This window comes from Peromyscus leucopus, chromosome 14, assembly GCF_004664715.2.
Source record: "Peromyscus leucopus breed LL Stock chromosome 14, UCI_PerLeu_2.1, whole genome shotgun sequence".
Taxonomy (NCBI): domain Eukaryota; kingdom Metazoa; phylum Chordata; class Mammalia; order Rodentia; family Cricetidae; genus Peromyscus; species Peromyscus leucopus.
Genome location: NC_051075.1, coordinates 14,134,136 through 14,153,148, shown reverse-complemented (window position 1 = coordinate 14,153,148; position 19,013 = coordinate 14,134,136). Strand labels below are relative to the sequence as shown.

At 44.7% G+C, this 19,013-nt stretch overlaps 1 protein-coding gene across 1 annotated transcript in view; it reads left to right on the top strand.

The window, feature by feature from the left end:
- Window positions 1-5,908: 5,908 nt before the first annotated feature.
- Window positions 5,909-19,013, top strand: part of Stxbp6 (syntaxin binding protein 6) — a 243,168-nt gene continuing 230,063 nt past the window's right edge. Inside the window, exon 1 of the mRNA XM_028882711.2 lies at window positions 5,909-6,084. The gene's annotated coding sequence lies outside the window, so the exon portion shown is untranslated. The remainder of the gene's footprint in view (window positions 6,085-19,013) is intronic.

Genomic DNA, 19,013 nt, shown 5'->3' with positions numbered 1-19,013 from the left:
GATGTCAACAGTCGATATTTATTGTGGGTCTTGAGAGCACAGAAGAAAACAAAACCATACAGTTAGCACACTGGAGTCATGGTACATGGAGTACCACAGAATTCAGTTAAAAAAGAAGGTGGCCATAAACCAGCTGGAATAGTCATGGTTAGGTAAAACTACACACTGAGCTTAATTACTCTGTGAACAGAACAAACTTGAAGCACAAGTCTATCTGAATTCTGAAGGTTTCTTAGACTCCAGCAAATAGATGTCACTAGATGTGACAGATTCCTTTACCAATTTACTGGAATACAGACCTACGACAGCCACCAGCCTGAAAACCTCCTACTACTTCCAAGAGAGCCACTCTGAAAACAAAGCAGAACCTAAAAATTTAGGAGAAACCATAGTTTTGAAAAAAAACCAATAGAACAGAATCACAAAGTACATGCAGGCATGAATATTTCCTGTTTTGTTCATCAGAGGCTCAAACTTAGGGCTTTGTACATGCTGAGCAATCACTCTGCTGCTGAACTCCATGCTCCAGCTTTCTTGTCACATTTCATCCTCTAAATGTTATGGGAATGTTTCTCTGAAGTGATAAATTGGCCTCTCAATCTTAGATGTCTTAGAAAAGCAGTCAGTTTTCCACACATAAGCATAGGCTAATTTAACAGTTATTTTATTCAGTTCTCACTTGTAATACACTGCTGTTACATTGATTCTTGGAAATGGGGAATAACAGACAAACTAAGCGAGATGGAAAAAAACTAAGGCCACAATGAGAAAAATGGATGAATGGAAGATGAAATGAGGAAAATGGGTGAATGGGCGAATTTACAGGGGAATGAGAGGAAAGCAAAGCGCAGAAGAAACCAAAAGGGGATTACATTCTTCTGACCTACTTTACACCAACTAGAGTCCTGCTGCTGTTCTCACACAGAGGAAGAGGGATGCTTTCCTCTTCTGTGTGGCTCCCAGGTCCACCTGGTACCACTTTAAAACTCAGACATTTAATAGATTTCTTGGGGCTGGGTTAGTTACATCACTTTTCTAGGAAAATGAGCATTATTGCAAGCAGCCTAAAGAACAGACTCCTTGTCTACCTTGGGCAACTGATGGGAGCAGATGCAGAGACCCACAGCCAATGTTAGGTAGAGAGAGAGTCCAGGTCGATTTGGTCCCTCCCCTTGGAGCTCCGGAATCCTTGGAAGAGGGGGAGGAAGAAATGTACCACTCAGAGGGTTTGAGGACATCAGGAGAATATGGCCGACAGACTTCAACTAAGCAGGGCTCACAGAGGCTCACAGACTGAAGGGGCAATCATGAACCCTGCATACATCAGTGCTAGATCCTCTGCGTGTGTTTTACGTTTGTGTGTGCTTGATACATGTGCAGGATCCCTACCGGTGGGAGTGTGGGTGTCTCTGACTCTTTTGTCTGTTCTTTAGACACTTTTCTCCTACTGGGTTGTCTTGCCCAGCCTTGATATGAGGGTTTGTGCCTAGACTTACACGATCTTGTTAGGCTGAGAGTGGTGGATAATTCTTCACAGGCCTACTCATTTCTGAAGGGAAATGGAGGAACAGTGGATCTGGGCGAGAAGGGAGGTTGGGAGGTGGTTGGAGGAATAGAAGGAGGAGAAATGGTGGCTGGGATGTATAGAAAACAAATAATTAAAAGAAAATAGATTCTTCTAGATCTAAAAACACTATTTGAAGGGATATAAAAAAACAAAATTGAACCATATGAGATTTCAAATATTCAATAGTGTATGTTAACAAACATGGTAGTTTGATACTGTTCAAACTTAAAAGTTAGTAAGTTAATGGATTCCAAAGTTGTTCTTTTTTTAAAAAAATCTTAATTCACATCATCAGAATGAAAATTTGAGAAGGTATTAGCTTTGTAGTATATAAGGATTTTTTAAAAATGTAGAGGTTAGAAGTGTTTCTAGTTCCATATATATATACTGTGATTGATGGTGCCATTTAAAAAATATTTTTATTTTATAATTAATTTAATTTTACATATCAGCCACGGATTCCCCTGTCCTTCCTCCTCCCACCTTTCCCTGCAATCTGCCCCCCCCCATTCCCACCTCCTCCAGGGCAAGGTCTCCCTTGGGGAGTCAGCCCAGTCTGGTAGATTCATTTGAGGCAGATCCAGTCCCCTCCTCCCTACACCAAGGCTTAGCAAAGTGTCTCAGCATAGGTTTTAGGTTCCAAAAAGCCAGCTCATGTACCAAGGACAGGTCCCGGTCCCACTGCCTGGGGGCCTCCTAAACAGTTCAAGCTAATCAACTGTCTCACTTATGCAGAGGGCCTGGTCCAGTTCCATGGGGGCTCCTCAGCTACTGGTTCACAGTTCATGTGTTTCCGTTTGTTTGGCTATTTGTCCCTGTGCTTTTTCCAATCATGGTCTCAATATCTCTTGCTCATATAATCCCTCCTCTCTCTCGCCAATTGGACTCCTGGAGCTCCACCTCGGGCTTGGCCTTGGATCTCTGCATCTGCTTCCATCAGTCACTGGATGAGAGTTCTATCATGACAGTTAGGGTGTTCGGCCATCCGATCAGATGTAGGTCAGCTCAGGCACTCTTTCGACTATTGGATGGCACCATTTTAAGTGAAGCTATTAAAATACTGTCCTATGACATCAATCCCTTGTATCAAACTGTGACCATGTCCGTTCATTAGGTGTGTTTGTTTATTGGCTTTTAAGATACGGTCATGCTATATAACCACTGAACTCATGGCAATTCCCCTGTCTCTGCTTCAGCAGTGCTGGTAGTAGAGGTAGGAGCCACTAGGCTCAAATCCATTTGTTATTTAGACAGTGCTTCTTTCTACATACAGCTTTACTGGACCTACAACATAAAATCTATGGGAGTTTTTGGCTCAAGTCCACAGTGAGTTCTAGAGCACTGTAGATGAAATCATTGCTTTGCATTACTTAATACCCACAGAAGGGTCTGATATCCTTGCAACCATGAGATTACCTGTGCCACAGGAAGTAAGAAACATCACTTTTACGTTTTCCTTCTTTCTTACAAAATAATAAGTTAAAGTACTTTAATGTGGCAGCTTGATGAACTACAGTGTCTTTTTCATTTTTATCATTGCAAGATTAAACTTCAAAGACAAAGCTAAGATCTGTGCTTCCAATCATACACACTAGCCATTTCTGTAACTATATGCAACAAACAGACAACACTAGCTTTTTACAGGGTGGGAACTGGCTTCACTCTGAGCTGAGCTCTTTTGCATTGTATTTAAAAAATACTATTTGTTATTTACTCATACAAATTTTAAAATGTGATTATTTTAATATTTAAGCAGAGAGACAAAGTGCGTGAAGCAGTTAGTCTCTAATGCATGCACGAGTGCATGCATGCTCACATACACACGTATGTACACACAATATAAAATGCAAGCAAAATATTTTTCTTTCGAGCCCCTCCCTATATAAATGTTTACATCCTGTTCTTGTGCTTGATGACATTATTATTATGACTTTTAAAACAATAATTCTTAGGAACTAGGGGAGGTACAACAGAGACCCGGAAGATTTTGATGATGGAAACTTTTATTTATTTTGCAAATATTTGTAACTACCTGTTTGCGATAGGTCCTGGGCTAGGTACTTCCTCATTTCCAAACCGTCTGGAAAGCTTCTGTGTAAACACTCAAGCATTTTTTTTCTCCTTTGAGAGTTCTGCATGCTTAAAATACTTCCAATAGATAAAGGGTAGTCTGTTCTCTGTGAAAGGAGCTATTGATGAGCTCGTCTGTAAAGAGACTCAAACTCAGCACTGAGGTAAGCCCCAGGTGTCTAGTTGAAGCAAACATTGCCCTGACAAACTGTTCATGAGTTAGAAGGCACTTGGTACAGAGGGCAGTCATCTTGTGTAGACCTCCAATACTGAGGCAGGAGAGGGAAACAATAAATATTAAGGTGCTGGGGAAGCAGGGTGAAGTTGACAACAGAAACTAATATCAGAGGATCTTAGTAAACTAAATAGATGAATTACTCAAAAATTGATTGCAAAGTTTTCTTAGCAATATTCCAATATTAAAAAAAAAGCATCTCAAATGGATTTAGTTTGTTATTTCAGACAGCTTTTGTAATGCAGCAGAGTCTTTATGTCAAGCCCAACTTGATACATGATGATCAAGGACAGTGCTTTCTTACTGCACAAACTCTCATTAAAAAAAAAAATCACACATCACTTCTCCTAAACCTCTCATAAATAATGAAAACTGTCTTCTAATTCATTGATGATGAAAACATAACATGGAAGAGAAGCCACTTGCTCACCTAACTCCTGATGGAGGAGTGGCTGGGATTGATCCGAAAAACCCGATAATTAGTTTTTGGTAAAAAGGTAATCCAACCATGTGTCTCTGCAGAGACAGGCTTTATCAGGGAAATGCCTCTGATTGTCATAAACAGTGATCATGTCATAAGCAGTCCCCATTCTTCCCCTCTGAAGGGCTATTGCTCAACACATCTTCCCAGAAGCGTTATCTTTGGATTACGCAGCTTTGTTTTCCTCCAGCATCTCAGCTGGTTCCAACACGTTCTACCAGATAAAGCTCAGGCATCACCACAGACTGGCAGTCAGGACCCCAGAGCCCACCTTGCTCCAATTCTCCTAATCTTGGCCTCTTAAAAGTAAACTCCAGTGAAGTAGGGTCAGGCCTGGATGAGGTAGGACACAAAATGGAAAGGTTGGCCAAATTACTTGGTAATCAGATTAAAGTTTTAATGCAGTATTATAAAAAGAGAGAAATCAATGCAAAAATGCATTATAAAAAATATCAAAATTTTAAATAAAGGCAGGACTGGTACCATGGGGTCTTCCGTTTGATTCAGAATCTAAAATGCCTTTAAGGGACTCTCCAGCAGCTAGGCTGAGTCCAGCTTATCTTGCAGTGCCCTCCTACTCAGGTGTTTATACTCCTGAAGATCCTCAAAGTTAGTTCCCAAAGCCCCTTTCCGCATTAGTTACCTCTGAAAGCGCCAGCGTTTATCGCTAGCGTTTATCGCTAGCTCTCTTCTGTCAGGAAAACCTATTTCCCCTCGCACTTTGAAGGCAGTCTGAATCATCTTGGATCCTTTCCAGCGCCTTCCTAAACCACCATGGGCAGGCACTCAGCAGCTCTTCACAGAGCTCCTTGGTTCAAACTGGCTGAGCAGCCACTGAACCCAGTCATGGGTTGGTCTAGAGTGTTGTTATTATTATTATTTACTTCTCTGACAAGATTCAATAACTAGGATATTTTACATGCGAAAGCTACATGTCAACCACTCATTTATGTATTTATAAAATAAAATCCAGCAAACCCAGGTCATTTCTAGCAGGACAGCTGCGCTGCCAGCGGAGCTCTCTTCAGCTGGCCTCCTCCTCCCGCTTCACTCTATTTACTGGGCTTGCCAGGCCCCATTAGCTCTTGGATTTTTGTCACTCTAGATAAGCCTGGACTGAATAAAACCCCACCTGCTGGGCCCACATTCCTGTAGCATGTTTTCTGGTTGTCCCTTGAATACCGGCTTGCAGAGGCTCGCAGAATCAGCCCACCTTTCCAGTCCACAAACTTCTCACAACCGGGTGCGACTCTTACTGCCTTTCCACTCGCTGACCCGCGTCCCCAGGGCCTTCCCCCACTTGTCCCCTGGGCTCGCTCCGGGCCTGAGGCCCAAGCCCAAGCCCTCGGCCACCGATCTTTGCCCCGGGCCAGGGCGCTCTGGCTCGCCCACGGCCGCACTGGGCATGCTCATAGGCAGCGGCGGGGGCAGGTTGGTTTCTCTAGCTCGCACTCGCGGCAGCGGGCTGGCGCGAGGCTGCAGCTGGAGCCCTGGTGCCGGGAGTTGGAGTTGCCAGGAGTTTCCCCGACCCCTCCCTCCTCGCGCGCCGCTAGCAGGAGCCCGCGCGGGAGCGGCGAGCAGCGAGCAGCGAGCGGCCAGCAGCTGAGCCGGCGGGCCAGCCCGGTCCGCAGCCCCGATCTCCGCGCGCGGGGCAGCCGCGGGGGAGCACTGTCTCCGGTTGGGACGCGTGCCGCGCACTAGGCACCGCCCGAGCACGAGCCGGGCTGCACGGTAGGCTCCGGGCGCGGGGAGGCCAGGCCACCCGGCGTACAGTTGCAGCTACCGCAGCTGCCGGCTGGGATGCGCGCCGCGGGGCAGGCGGCGAGGGTAGGCGCGCGGAGAGCGGCCGGCGCGGGCAAGTTGGAGGGCGGCGGGAAGAAGGGGCTGCACGCCTGGCGCAGCTGCTTTGTGCGCGCGGAAAAGGGTCTGGGTCGCTCGCTGATTCTCCCCCAACCCGGGACCGGGAGTGCGAGCAATATTGGTCATAGCCTAGAGGGCAGATTCCTGTGACAAAGTTGGTAGGGAAGCCGGTAGGTCTCTCCTGCTGGCTCGGCAGAACGGCCCCCCAAGGGGGCCGCCTGGAGGCTTCGGTTATGGAGACCTCAGTGGGTCGCTGCGCCCCTCGTCAGAGTTCTCTTCACTGAGATCAGCGAGTCACCCCAATCTATGAATCTTGGCATATTCTAGGAAGATTTTTGCTGTCAAAACTGAGGAGGGGGGTGCTTCTCGCGGGGCAGGCTTCCGGCACTCCTGGCTTTTTATCCCTGTACCCAACCAAAGAAGTGCTCAGGGGCTGGGTCAAGGCCTCTGGGCTCCGATTTTTTTTTTTTCTTCAGAGCGCTCCAGAATCCAGCTCACACATATGGCGGGTCAGCGTGGCTGGAGTAGATGGATGGCTTGCTTTTTCTTCCTGACTTTCCCTAGGTTTACATCATCACAGACCCCAGGACCCAAATGATCAGTTAGAGAGTTTAGGATGGCACACAGTTCTTAAGGAAGAGTGCATGGGTGCTTGTTTGCCTTGGACTTCATAACAACCCTCTCGTGTTTCTATCTTTCTTCTACCCGGACTTTGTGGGAAGGAACAAAGCCAGGGGCAGAGGACTGTTCTGCTTCATTACATCGTCTCCTAAGGTCTTCTAGGAGACTCCAAGGCCCTGGAACTGGCTGTGTGCGTATTGCAAGGATGTAGAGGATGCCCATGTTCCTCCTGGCTCCACTTTTTTCACTTCTTGTTTTGAGTTTTAGGGTTTTGCCTACACACCAGTCAGAGCGGAGTTGTCATAACAGGGTGGGGTGTCGGGGAAAGTGGAGGAGAGCTGGGTTGAAGTGTGTGGAGGATCTGCAGCCCAGGCTTGGAGTGGTTGTTTGCCTTGCCTAGGAGGCTGCTGTGGGAAAAAGTCCAGAATGATTATGCAGGCTAGAAATAAGCTTCTCACTCTTTCTTCTGTTCTTTTCCTTTCCTTTTTTATTTTCTCTTCTTCCTTCCCTTTCCTCTCTTTTGGCTGAGCACCTTGGCTGCTGGGTTTGTGTATTAAGTTCTTAAAGGAGCACTCACACTCTTGAGGAAGTGCTGGTGTGTTAGGAGTTCACCATTTCTGCTATATGATTTTCTCTTGGGGATTGTACATTTAGAGAAGATTTCCAGATGTACAGATCCCATGGTGTGTGGCTATACTACGCAGGTTCTAGAGTCAGACAGACCTGAGCTCAAGTTTTCTCTGATGACAGGCCTGGTGGACAAGCTGTTAGCTACTCTGAGCTTTGGGGTTTTTGTTGTTTTCTTTTGGTGACAAATAGGAGGCGATGGTGACCCTATTGCTCTCCATGTCTGTTGTGAGACTTGAGTGACACAGTGGCGAGGGAGGGAGCTAAGGAAACATGAAGCGGTATCCACGCCTTAGGCGGTGTCTCTGTGCACTGTCCCAGTTTAAAAAATTCTGCTTCTTGTTGATGATAACAAAGAGCCAAGTCTCCCCCCACCATGCAGTGTTCACTACAAGGTTTAGCTGCTGAGATCTGTGGAAGCAGCGATTTACACACACACACCTGCACAGCTTCTCTTGATTTTATGCGTTGGAAATCCCTCTTTTCTGTCTGAGGGAGGCAGTGTGGTATAATGGAGGAGACCATGGGACCTGCATTAACACCATTCACAGTCAGGGGGTGAGGGGGGTGCAGAATTATCTGTGTCAGCAAGGCTTTCCTTTGTGATCCAAGGATGATGACGAGATCAGCAAGTCCTGCGATGGAGCTCTCTCTTGGCTTCTCATAGTAACCTTGAACTGAGGACTCAACCCTTCATTGGTAAAATGAGTCTGGGAGATTAAACACTAGTTTAAGAGGCAAGGACAGGAGAGATTACATGACACCCAGTGAACAAGAACTTAATGAGGTTCCCGAGCTTCCCCAGAAACACGCCCTAGCCTAGAGCAGACTTCCAAATATGAGCATTAGGCCTTGTTAACTCCTAGGTTGCTGGATTCCACTTCCAGTGTCTAGGTTTAGAGCAGAGGTGTAGCAGTTTGTGTTTGTAACTAGTCTCAGATGGTGCTAGGCTGTTCTCCAGGGCATGCCTATGGAATCATGAATTTGTATGGTAGGAGAAAGAGAGATGAGGGCTGTTCCAAAGTATCAGGATTCTGGTTCTTCCTAGTAGAGACAGGCTTTCTTCCTGGAGCCTGTGGAAACTGCTTTAAGCATCATGAACTCCAGCCATGTGCCAGCTTCCATTCCTAGTTTTAATGATTCTAGTCACTTTTCAAATAAATGGTTTTACAAAAAGATGAGACTGCCCTTTTCTTAATGTCAAGTGCTTAGTCTCTGGTCTCTAGAGATTTGGTAGATGCATGGTGATCATGCTTTGGTAGAGAGAGACTGGTGATCCTTATATGTATGCAAATCTGTGGGACATTCTCTTGCTTAGGATTGATGTGGGAGGGCCAAGTTCCTTATGGGCGGTGGCACCCTGAGCGGTGGTCTTGGGCTCTTGAAGTAAGCAAGTTGAGCAAGCCACGGTGAGCAAGCCATGGTGAACAAGCCAGTAGCAATGTTCCTCCAAGAAACCTGCTTATGTGCCTGCTTGAATTCTTGCCCAGACCTCCCTCAGTGATGAACTGTGATTGGGACAGGTAAACCAAGTAAACCCTTTCTTCCCCACGTTGCTTTTGCTCATGATGCTTCTCACAGCAACAGAAAGCAAACTAATACAATAAGGTTAGGTCCAACAAGTTTTCTATTTCCTTTTTTGAGGCTCTTGGACATTTGTGGAAAGTTTGCACACAGTATTGACAGCTGGAACGAAGTGGTTATGAGGCAGGTAAAATCACCAGAAAGCACCTTTAAAAAGGAGTTTTAGTAGTGTTTTCTCTCAATAGACAGCTTGCTCAGGCCTTTTGGAAGTGTCGAGTGGACCCTGTGCCAGGTGACCCTTGGTGATCAGACTTAGCCAAGTCCTTCCATGCCTTCTGGAGGATGGTGGCCTTGGCAGTGACCTACAGCCTTCAGAGTCAGCTATGCATTATCAGCAGGGGGCCAGAGTGCATTAGCTTTTTACTATTGTTTAGACCGAACCAACCCAAAGCATTTTTCCTTGTCTCCCACACTATGGATGGTCTCTCTGTGCAGAGAGATCTTACTATGACTCGCTATGACCTAGATTGTGGTCTGCATTTTAACTACTTTGCATCAGGGAGGCACCAGGAGCCGGCTTGAGGCAGGAGGGCTCTTGAAGAAGAAGTGAAGTTTATATAACCCAGCACCCAAATCCGGGTGCGTGAGATCAGTCAGTGCTTTCCCCGCCTCTTAAGTTGCCATGCCCAGTGGAACCCCGGCTCACCCTCAAGCTTTATCTCAGCTTCCCATTTGTGCTTTGTTTTAGCATTAAAATGATTAACAGTGGGGAGACTTATCAGTAAATCAGAAGCTATTCAAAAACTCAAGTGTACCACTTAATGTGTGAGCCGATCAAACTGAAGGCCCAGGCCTGCCTGCCTTCCTGACTGTAATCAACACTTGGTGACGGAACAGTGGTCCTTCTGAAGATCCAGTTGTTCCCTTCGATGCTTTCTCCCTCTTAGCACCAGCAGTCCTTCAGCTTTAAAGCTCCTTCCTGTAACTTGCTGTGGGTAGTTGGGGTGTTACCCTTACTTTTGCTGCAGTTTTTTTTTTTTCTTTCCTGTGAGTGTGAGCATTCCTTTTCTTGTCCCTGTTTACTTTTCTCAGCAGTAACTCCCTGGTGTCTTTGTTCCCTTAATAAGTCTATTATGAGACAATCATTATCATATTTCATTTCTCTTTGGTTGTCACTGCTGGGTCACAGAGAGTCAAAACCCGTCCCAGAAGCACCGTTCTCAGCCTTCCTGAGAGTGCTTTTAAACAAAACAAAAATCCCTGGTAAAATACATTTGTTGGTTATTTGTTTTTCATTTCGGAATTATTCGAAAAGTAGGCAGCTTAAACATTATGAGTCCGTGTGTATTTTTTTTTTTTTGTAGCATACTAAGAGTGTCTACCAGCAGATGACATTAGAAAACAAAGCAAATGTACCTTGTTATCTCCATATAAACTGCTTTCTCTTCAGTCCTGTCCAGCTGATAGAACTGAGCAGCAGTTGGATTAGCTCAGCAATTCTGAATGTGTTGGAAGAATGCTGTTGGGGTGGATGTTAGTAGGTATGCTCTTCCAAAGGACAAATCAATTTGGGGAGCACTACCTATTATTTTCCTTGAATACAGACTCTCAACACGTGCACCATCATATCAAAGAAACTAAGATTTACCCCACATTGAACACTATCAAAAAATACTCATTCATATTTATTCAAGTCAGAATTTCCCAAATCACAAAGCATTGTTGAGGTTGTCTGTGTATCTTAGGGGATGTATTAGCAATTTAGGCTATGCTAGCAATTCTATTATGTTTTCTAATACTATTATGGATGAAGTGGTCTCACCTCTTATATTCCTAAAATGCTAGGGGCATTTTCTGGATATTGGTTGATTAATGAATTCTGTAAGTGATGACTGACGTGTATTACAGAGGGAGAGTTTTAAGCTGTGGCGGCTAAGGAAGTCTCCAGAAAGGGGCAGAGATGTGCTAGTGTGAACAGTGGAACCCTTCTCTCCTGCACATGCAGGGCATTTTAGGTTGGTGGTATGGATACAGTAGGACTATGGAGACTAGCATTGTGTCTGTGTAGATGATTTTCAAGGCACATCAGACAAAATATGGTGCCTTGCTCAGTGTGAGACTTAGAGATCCTGTGGTGGTAGTCCAAAAAGCCTGTTACATGCTTTCTCAATTCTGTAAATTCACTAAGATTACAGGTAGGTTCTGACAGTGGCAGGAGAAATATTTGGGGGCAATAGGAGTCACACAATTTAGGGGGATTGTTCAGGAAGGGAGGGTGGGAGTTCCTAACAGACCAAAGTCATCCTTGAACAGTGGAACTCATGGAGCAGCTCAATAGAAGCATGCTGGAAAAAGAAGGACTTTCCAGGAAGAAAATTCCTCACTAGAGTTTCAAAAATAGCAAGAAAGAAGAACTCTCACAATTCAACAATAAAGAGGCAAATAACCCAATTTAAAAGTAGATAGAGGATTTGCATAGCTATTCCTTTGAAGAGGAATGTGGAAATTTGCTCAGTGCCATTAGTCAGCAAGGAAATGTAAATCAAAATCACAAGGAGATGGCTCCCATCTACCAGGGTGGCTGTGACTAAAAAGACACAGGGAGAAATTGGGCCTTCTTGTAGAGTATTGGTGAGCGTGAAGGGTGCAGGCAGTTTGGAAAACAGCTGGATGGTCCCTTCAAAATGTTAAACACTACCTACAGGAAGAAGACCCCTACTCCCAAGTGTATTTCCCAAAGGAAGTGAAAGCATGTCAGGATAAACACTTGTGAGTGAATATTCATAGCAGCATTAGTCATAGCACCAAATGATGGAAAGAAGTCTCTTCCATCAGCTAGTGAATAAAGGAAACACAATATGCCCATACAATGGAAAACAATTTAGCTGTAAAGAGGAAGGAAGTTTGAATTCATGCTCCAACATGTGTCAGCCTTGAGCCTAATGTGTAGAAAAGCAGGACACTAAAGTCACATGTCATATGGATTCCTTCATGAAACATCCAGAAGAGAAAAGCCCGGGGTGTTTGAAGTGAGAGTTGGATCAGGAAGTGACTCTGGTAAGCATGGAGTTTCTTTTGGGGGGTGAGGTAATGTTTTGGAATTAGACGGTGATGGTTATATAACTTTTGAAAACTATTGAGTTGCATACTTTAAAGAATATTTTTTATGGTATATAAGTTATAGCTCAATAAAAAAAAATAGGAAAAAGTGTATGGTGGCCTGAGAGTTTTTAAAATGGCCTAAGCATCAGTAATAATTTCAGGTCAGCTTCTGCTACTGGACGACCCTCTGGCTTATCCATCTCTCCTTGTGTGGGGGGGCCCTAAGGTTTTCTATGAACTTTCACCAAACTCCCCTCCCCCGAATCAGAAGGCTTTTGCTCCTTCACCCTTGGGTCAGTGGTGAATGCCTGTGGTCTTCAGATCTCCTCCTGTTTCTAGCTTCCCCTCCTGAAACAAATTCCACACTTGGATCCTGAGCCATCAGAGGTTCTGATGACCTGGCAGCTTATGCGGAGCTTCTCCTTTTAGATTTGACGGTGGTAGACATTTAAAGTCATTTACTACTTCCTGGAATTCCCTCAAGATCTCCCTCCTTGTTTTAAATCCGACTGTATTCAGACCTCCATGGGCTAATTGGTAATGTGTGAGCATCAGTGTGTCTGGGCCAATAGTAATGATGCTAAGTACCTTTAACAGCACTGGGGCTGAGGCAGTTGCCCTGTGGGTGGAGACTTCTTCTCTCTTTCCTGGCGTGGTGGAGCAGTGCACAGCCAAATGCTGGCAGCGCCAGGGGATCTGGTTTGAATGCTGACTTCCGCTCAGCCAGCTGCTATGGTACTTGAGATTCTGCAGTTCTAACCAAACTGGGGTTGACGCAGATGCTGTTATCCTACATGTCACACTTAAAGGGAAACTGATGTACTGCCGAGAAGGAGGCTTTGGGATGGGGTGGAGCTAAATGTGAATCGTGGCTCCACCATGTGTTTGATGTGGGACCTTGGCAAGTTAATTACCACGTGGGCCAGTTCTCTTTCCACATCAGGGTAGGACTGAGCTCACAAAACGTGCTTAGCATAATGTCTCAGAATAGCAATGCTGTTTGCCTTTTCCTTTCCTCAAGGCCAGGAATTCCACGGTGAAAGCTAAGGGCGAACAACAAACTATGTATGTGAAAGAACAAGCGGTTTAACTTGTGTGAAAGGGTTGGTATAGGGAACGGTAGATGAGATTTCATCATAAGTCCTCAGGGAAGAATTTTCTGTTCATATTACCATAGTGTTGGTGAGGTTTCTGTGTTGATCTCAGCTGAGTCTGGGTCATTTTACTTCATGGAGATGAGTCTCTAGTCTGCTTGTGTGGGTAGTCTTTTGCTGACCAGAAGGCCATCCCTGGGCTGTCATTGGGTGCCACCGTTCTTTAGTAAGGTGGAACCTGCCCATTCTTGTCTAGCTGGCTAATGCCTTCTCTTGCTGACATTAATCACTGATGCAAGTGAGACAAACTAAAGGGAGCAGAATGCACTCAGGTGTGCAGCCCCGGTAGAAGTTTCTGGGGTTAAGATTGCAAATATTGGCTTCCTAGTGGCCTTCGGAAAACCTGGTCACTTTGCTGCCTTCTCTGAGTCTGTTAACTGGGTGGGTGGTTAGATGGAATTAGGTTAATAGGGATCAACTGAAGAGGAGCCTAGGACTAAAGCCTCAAAGTAACTATAATTCTCTTACCTGGAGTCTGTGCTGGGTACTCTCCTGAGTCTTAGCTTCCTATACGGTTAATTGACTAGGAATAATCCCTTCTGGCTGCCCACATGGGGTTACCCAACAGTTACCAGGTGAGCTGGTGATTGTGGACTTTTGTCCTGTTTCTGTCCCCCTTATTATGGGCAGTAGAAGCAAACAGGAAATTATGTTTATATTTCAATTTGTAGAGCCTATTTGCTTTCTTTTGGGAAACAAGATGTTAAGTATGGTCTTTAAGACAAACAATCTAGTCACAGATCAGTACATCTGAACAGTTTCTGGTTGTCACAGCCTGAGAGACACTGCTTTTGTGAGGGTGACAAATGTAGCCCAGGAGCCCCTGTCCCACACTCTGGTTTGACTCTGGAAAGTGGGAAGTGTCTGGTTTCTGGGGCACATAATGTGTATGCTTTAGTCGCTTTCTGTAACTATTGCTATCGTGTCTGGCCTGGCAGGGGACAGATCAGGGAGGCTCTTTTGTTTTGTTTTTAGACTGCTTTGAAATGTGTTGCCGCACATAATCGAAGGTGAAAGCTCACAGTGCCTGGTGATTGTGAAGTCCATATTATTCTTGATGAATTTAATCCACCCTATCATTAAATCGCAGTGAGGAAGCTGTCCTGCTGCTGAGGGGTGTAAAGCTGGGTGTTCCTGACGTCAGTCCTTTAAAATTAAATTGGTAGACAACTCTAACAGTAATTAAAAAGCCAAACAAGCCTCTACTTTGATGCCCAGATGTTGTGTTTATGGAAGGAACTCGGTGCTAATAATGAGGGTATTTCTCCCAATTTTCTTCCGGTAAGTGCGAAATGAGACTTTCAGCTCCCTTTCTGGTACTGCCAGTCACACCATGGTCTATCTTGTTCTTCATCTTTGTAAAAGAATGAACCAAGAATTCTGAACTCAGGTCCCTTTTTAGTCAGTCTTGGCTCTCCATCCCTACTGAAGTGAACTCCTTCAGAAGCAGGAGCAGGGATCTTCGCGTGCAGTTTGTTTGCATCCCTGCAGATACTGTGCACATCTGGTAGAGAGAAAAGAATCAATAGTGTGTTGAGCTAGACAGCTGCTTCCTCTGGGATTCCTCTTCACTGTCTACTCCATCAGTGTTTCTGTCAGTGTTGCTTTCATTATGTAATGTTTGCCTACAGAGTATATACTCCATGGTTTTGAGGACTTTACAGTGAACCCCTTACAACTCACAGCAAGCACTTAGAAGTTTATAGAAACACTTAATACTTCTGTATTCTATCCCTTTTGTTTTGCACTAATTTTTAATAGACAAGTAAAACCATATGTGTCTATTGTATACAACATGTTTTGATATGGGTGTGCATTGTGGAATAACTAAGTCAAGCTCATGATGCATTACTTCACATCTATTTGTGTGAGACAACTGAAAGCTCTCAAGCAGTTGTCAAGGATACGCCACATTGGTGTTGATGACTATCCTCTTGTTGTTCAATGAATCTCTTAAATTTATGTCTTCTAACTGAAGTTTTGTATCCTTTGATCAAAATTTTTCATATCCCCTATCCCTTTGTAACCAGGATCCTATGCCATACTTCTAGGAGTTTGAAAGTCTGACTTCTGAGCCCCTGGTTTTGTTTGTGAGATTTATCTGTTCTATATGTACAACAGTTATTAATTCATTTTCACTGGTAGATAAGATTCCTTTGCATGAATATACAGTAACTATGTATGACACACATTTGAATGATTTTCAGCCAGAGTAAGAATAATGCTGATGTGAGCATTTATGTTTATCTTTTTGGATGATCATGGTTTGTATTTCTGACTGAGCATGTGTGTATATGACTGCTGAGTCCTAAGATGTGCTAGCTAGTTTTATGTCAACTTGATGAATGCTGGAGTTATCTGAAAGGAGGGGACTTCAGTTGAGAAAATGCCTTCATAAGATCCAGATGTACATGGCCAGGCCCCAGGTGGAGCTCCAGGAGTCCAATTGGTGAGAAAGAGGAGGGATTGTATGAGCGAGAATTGTTGAGACCAAGATTGGAAAAAGCACAGGGACAAATGGCCAAACTAATGGAAACACATGAACTATGAACAAATAGCTGAGGAGCTCCCAACCAGATCAGGCCCTCTGGATAAGTGAGACAGTTGATTAGCTTGAACTGTTTGGGAGGCACCCAGGCAGTGGGACTGGGACCTGTCCTTAGTACATGAGCTGGCTATTTGGAACCTGGGGCTTATGCAGGGACACTTGGCTCAGCCTGGGAGGAGGGGATTGGACCTGCCTGGACTGAATCTACCAGGTTGAGCTGAATCCCCAGGGGAGTCTTTGACCTGGAGGAGATGGAAATGGAGGGTGGGCTGGGGGAAGGTGCGGGGATGGGGGGTGGGGAGGGGGGAGGACAGGGGAATCCATGGCTGATATGTAAAATTAAATTATAAAATAAAAAAAAAGATCCAGATGTAGGGCATTTTCTTAATTAGTGATTGATGGTTGAGACCCCTGCCCATTGTGGGTGGTACCATTACTTGGCTGATGATCCTGGGTTCTTTAAGAAGGCAGGCTGTGTTAGTCATGATGAGCAAGCCAGTAAGAAGCAAATGGATGGAACTAGAAAAAAACAATCTGAGTGAGATAACCCAGACCTAGAAAGACAAACATGGTATGTACTCTCTCATAAGTGGATATTAGGAGTACAGTATAGGATAACCAATCTACAGCCCCTAGCCCCAGAGAGGATAGATAACAAGGAGGGCCCAAAGAGGGATGCATGGATTTCCCTGGAAAAGGGAAATAGAAGAGATCGCCTGAGTAAACTGGAGGTGGGGGAGGAGGGAAGGAGGGATGGGAACTTGAGGGTGCAGGTTGGGTGGGTGGGATACAGGAGGTGGGATGGAGGGGCAGAGTTAAGAATGAGGTGTTAGAAACAACACCTGTTGTTTGTTTTACTCTTGGGAGGTTCACTACCAGCTCCTGAATAAATCACACAATGGAGGTTTATTCTAGCTTGACTTGTATTCTGCTAGCTTTCCTTAATTTAAATTATCCCATCTACCTTTTGCCTCTGGGCTTTTACCTTTTCTTACTTCTGTAACCTTACTTTCACTCTTACTCCATGGCTTGCTGTGTAGCTGGGTGGCTAGCCTCTAATGTCCTCTTCCTTCTCTCCTCCTCCCAGATTTCTCCTATTTATTCTGTCTGCCTGCCGGCCCCACCTATTTATCTCTCCTGCATCACTATTGGCTGTTCAGCTCATTATTAGACCATGAGGTGTTTTAGACAGGCACAGTAACACAGCTTCACAGAGTTAAACAAATGCAACATAAACAAAAGTAACACACCTTAAAATAATATTCTACCACAGGGGCCATTTTGGAGTTAGGGAGAAACCTGGCACCAAGGAACCCCCCAGGAACCCACAAGGACAACCCCAGCTTCTTGAATATTATTATACTCCAGCCTTAATAATCTTCCCAGGGGCCCAGAAGAGAAGCTACAAATGGCACGAATTATTTTCAGGAAAAGAATCTAAGTACACCAAGCTCTTAGTCTGCCCACTTTATTCCTCTGGGATAAAATTCTATCTATACAGCTTCATTTCTGTTCTCAAGCCTAGCTCCTTTCTTGCCTGATATCTCTCTACATTTATCTGCTATCCCCTCTATACCCCATCTTGGTCTTTCTCGTCTCATTCTTCCCCATCTGGCTCTTCCTCATCTTCCATCTCATTCTTCTAGCTCTCCATCTAGTTCTCCAGTCAAAATCCCCTCTAAGTCTCTGAGGTTTACAGTTATATGCCCATGCAATAACAGTGCTCTAGCTAAAAGCAAGGTCAGCAGGCTTGAATTACTACAGGATCATAAAGGCAGAAATAGCTTTTCTTAGGCAGTGACCTTCAGGCTTTCTTTTATAACCCAACAGGGGAGTGGTAAAGGAGGAGGTCAATTAAGAGCTGAAATTGGTTAATATTATCAGAAAAAGGGAATTTATGTGCTCAAACTACGTTCCTAGAGGTGGTTAGGTAAATGTTAGGAGTCTATAATGTTAATATAAATAACACTAAGGCTGTATAAGAAAGGAGGGTCTGAGCTTAATTTGCCTTTATTTAGGAGACCATTTGGCCTTGGATGCTTAATAGGTATTTCAGATAAAATACATTGCTATGAGTTCTTGGAAGCATACATAGCACACAAGGAAATCATTGCAGGTGTCAGCTAATATATATACAAAATCTAAAATATCACTAAGAGTTCTTAAGCCATGGCTTGACCTTCAGAAAAGTCCTTGACCTTTCCAAGTAGTAGCTTTTGTGATAGTAGCTGATTTCCATTACATTTTCCTGCAGCTTGCAGCACCAGCTAAGACTCCTAGTAATAGTGGAGAGGATGTCTGAGTTGACCATCTACTGTAATCAGATTGGTGACTACCCTAATTGTCATCAGAGGTACTCTATCTAGTAGCTGATGGAAGCGGATGCAGAGATCCATAGCCAAGCACTCGGCTGAGCTCCGGGAGTCTTTCTGAAGAAAGGGAAGTGGGATTGTAGAAGCTAGGGGGATCATGACAAGGGAACCCACAGAGAAAGCTGACCTGAGCTTTTGGGAGCTCTTGGACTCTAGACCAACAATTAGGGAGCCTTCATGGGACTGACCTAGGCCTTCTGCATGTGTGTGACAGTTGTGTAGCTTGGAGTCTTCGTATGGCTCCTAGCAGTGAAATCAAGACCTGTCCCTGGCTCTTAGCTGACTTTTGGGAACCAGTTCCCCATGCTAGATGCCTTGTCCAGCCTTGATGCAAGGGGAGGAGCTCAGTCCTGCCTCAACTTGATGTGCCATGCTTTGCTCAAGCCCATGGGAGGCCTGCCCCTTTCTGATGGAGATGGAGGAGGAGTGGAAGGGATGGTGGGTAGATGAGAAGTGGGGGGAGGGGCAGCTGGGAAGATAGGAGGGAGGGGAAACTGTGGTTGTTGTGCAATAAATGAAAAAATCTTATTTAAATAAAATAAAAAATTAAAAAAAGAAGTCATACTGTTGGGTGACACTCTTCTTAGGGAAACAAATGTCTACTCACCCAAATAGGGAACCAAAGACAGACCAAAGTCCATTAAGTTTTATTTGGGTTACTTATAGGAGTCTGGGTGAGGGATTACATAGAGGACCAGAAATGACTCCAAGGTAGCTGTATCACCAAAGCCTCCACCTCAATCACTACCATAGGTATAGTTGGATACCTGAATTTCACTGTACAACTGACAGGCAATCACTGTACAACTTACAGGCAGCTCAACAGGTTGGCGTGTCTCTCAGCAGGCCGTA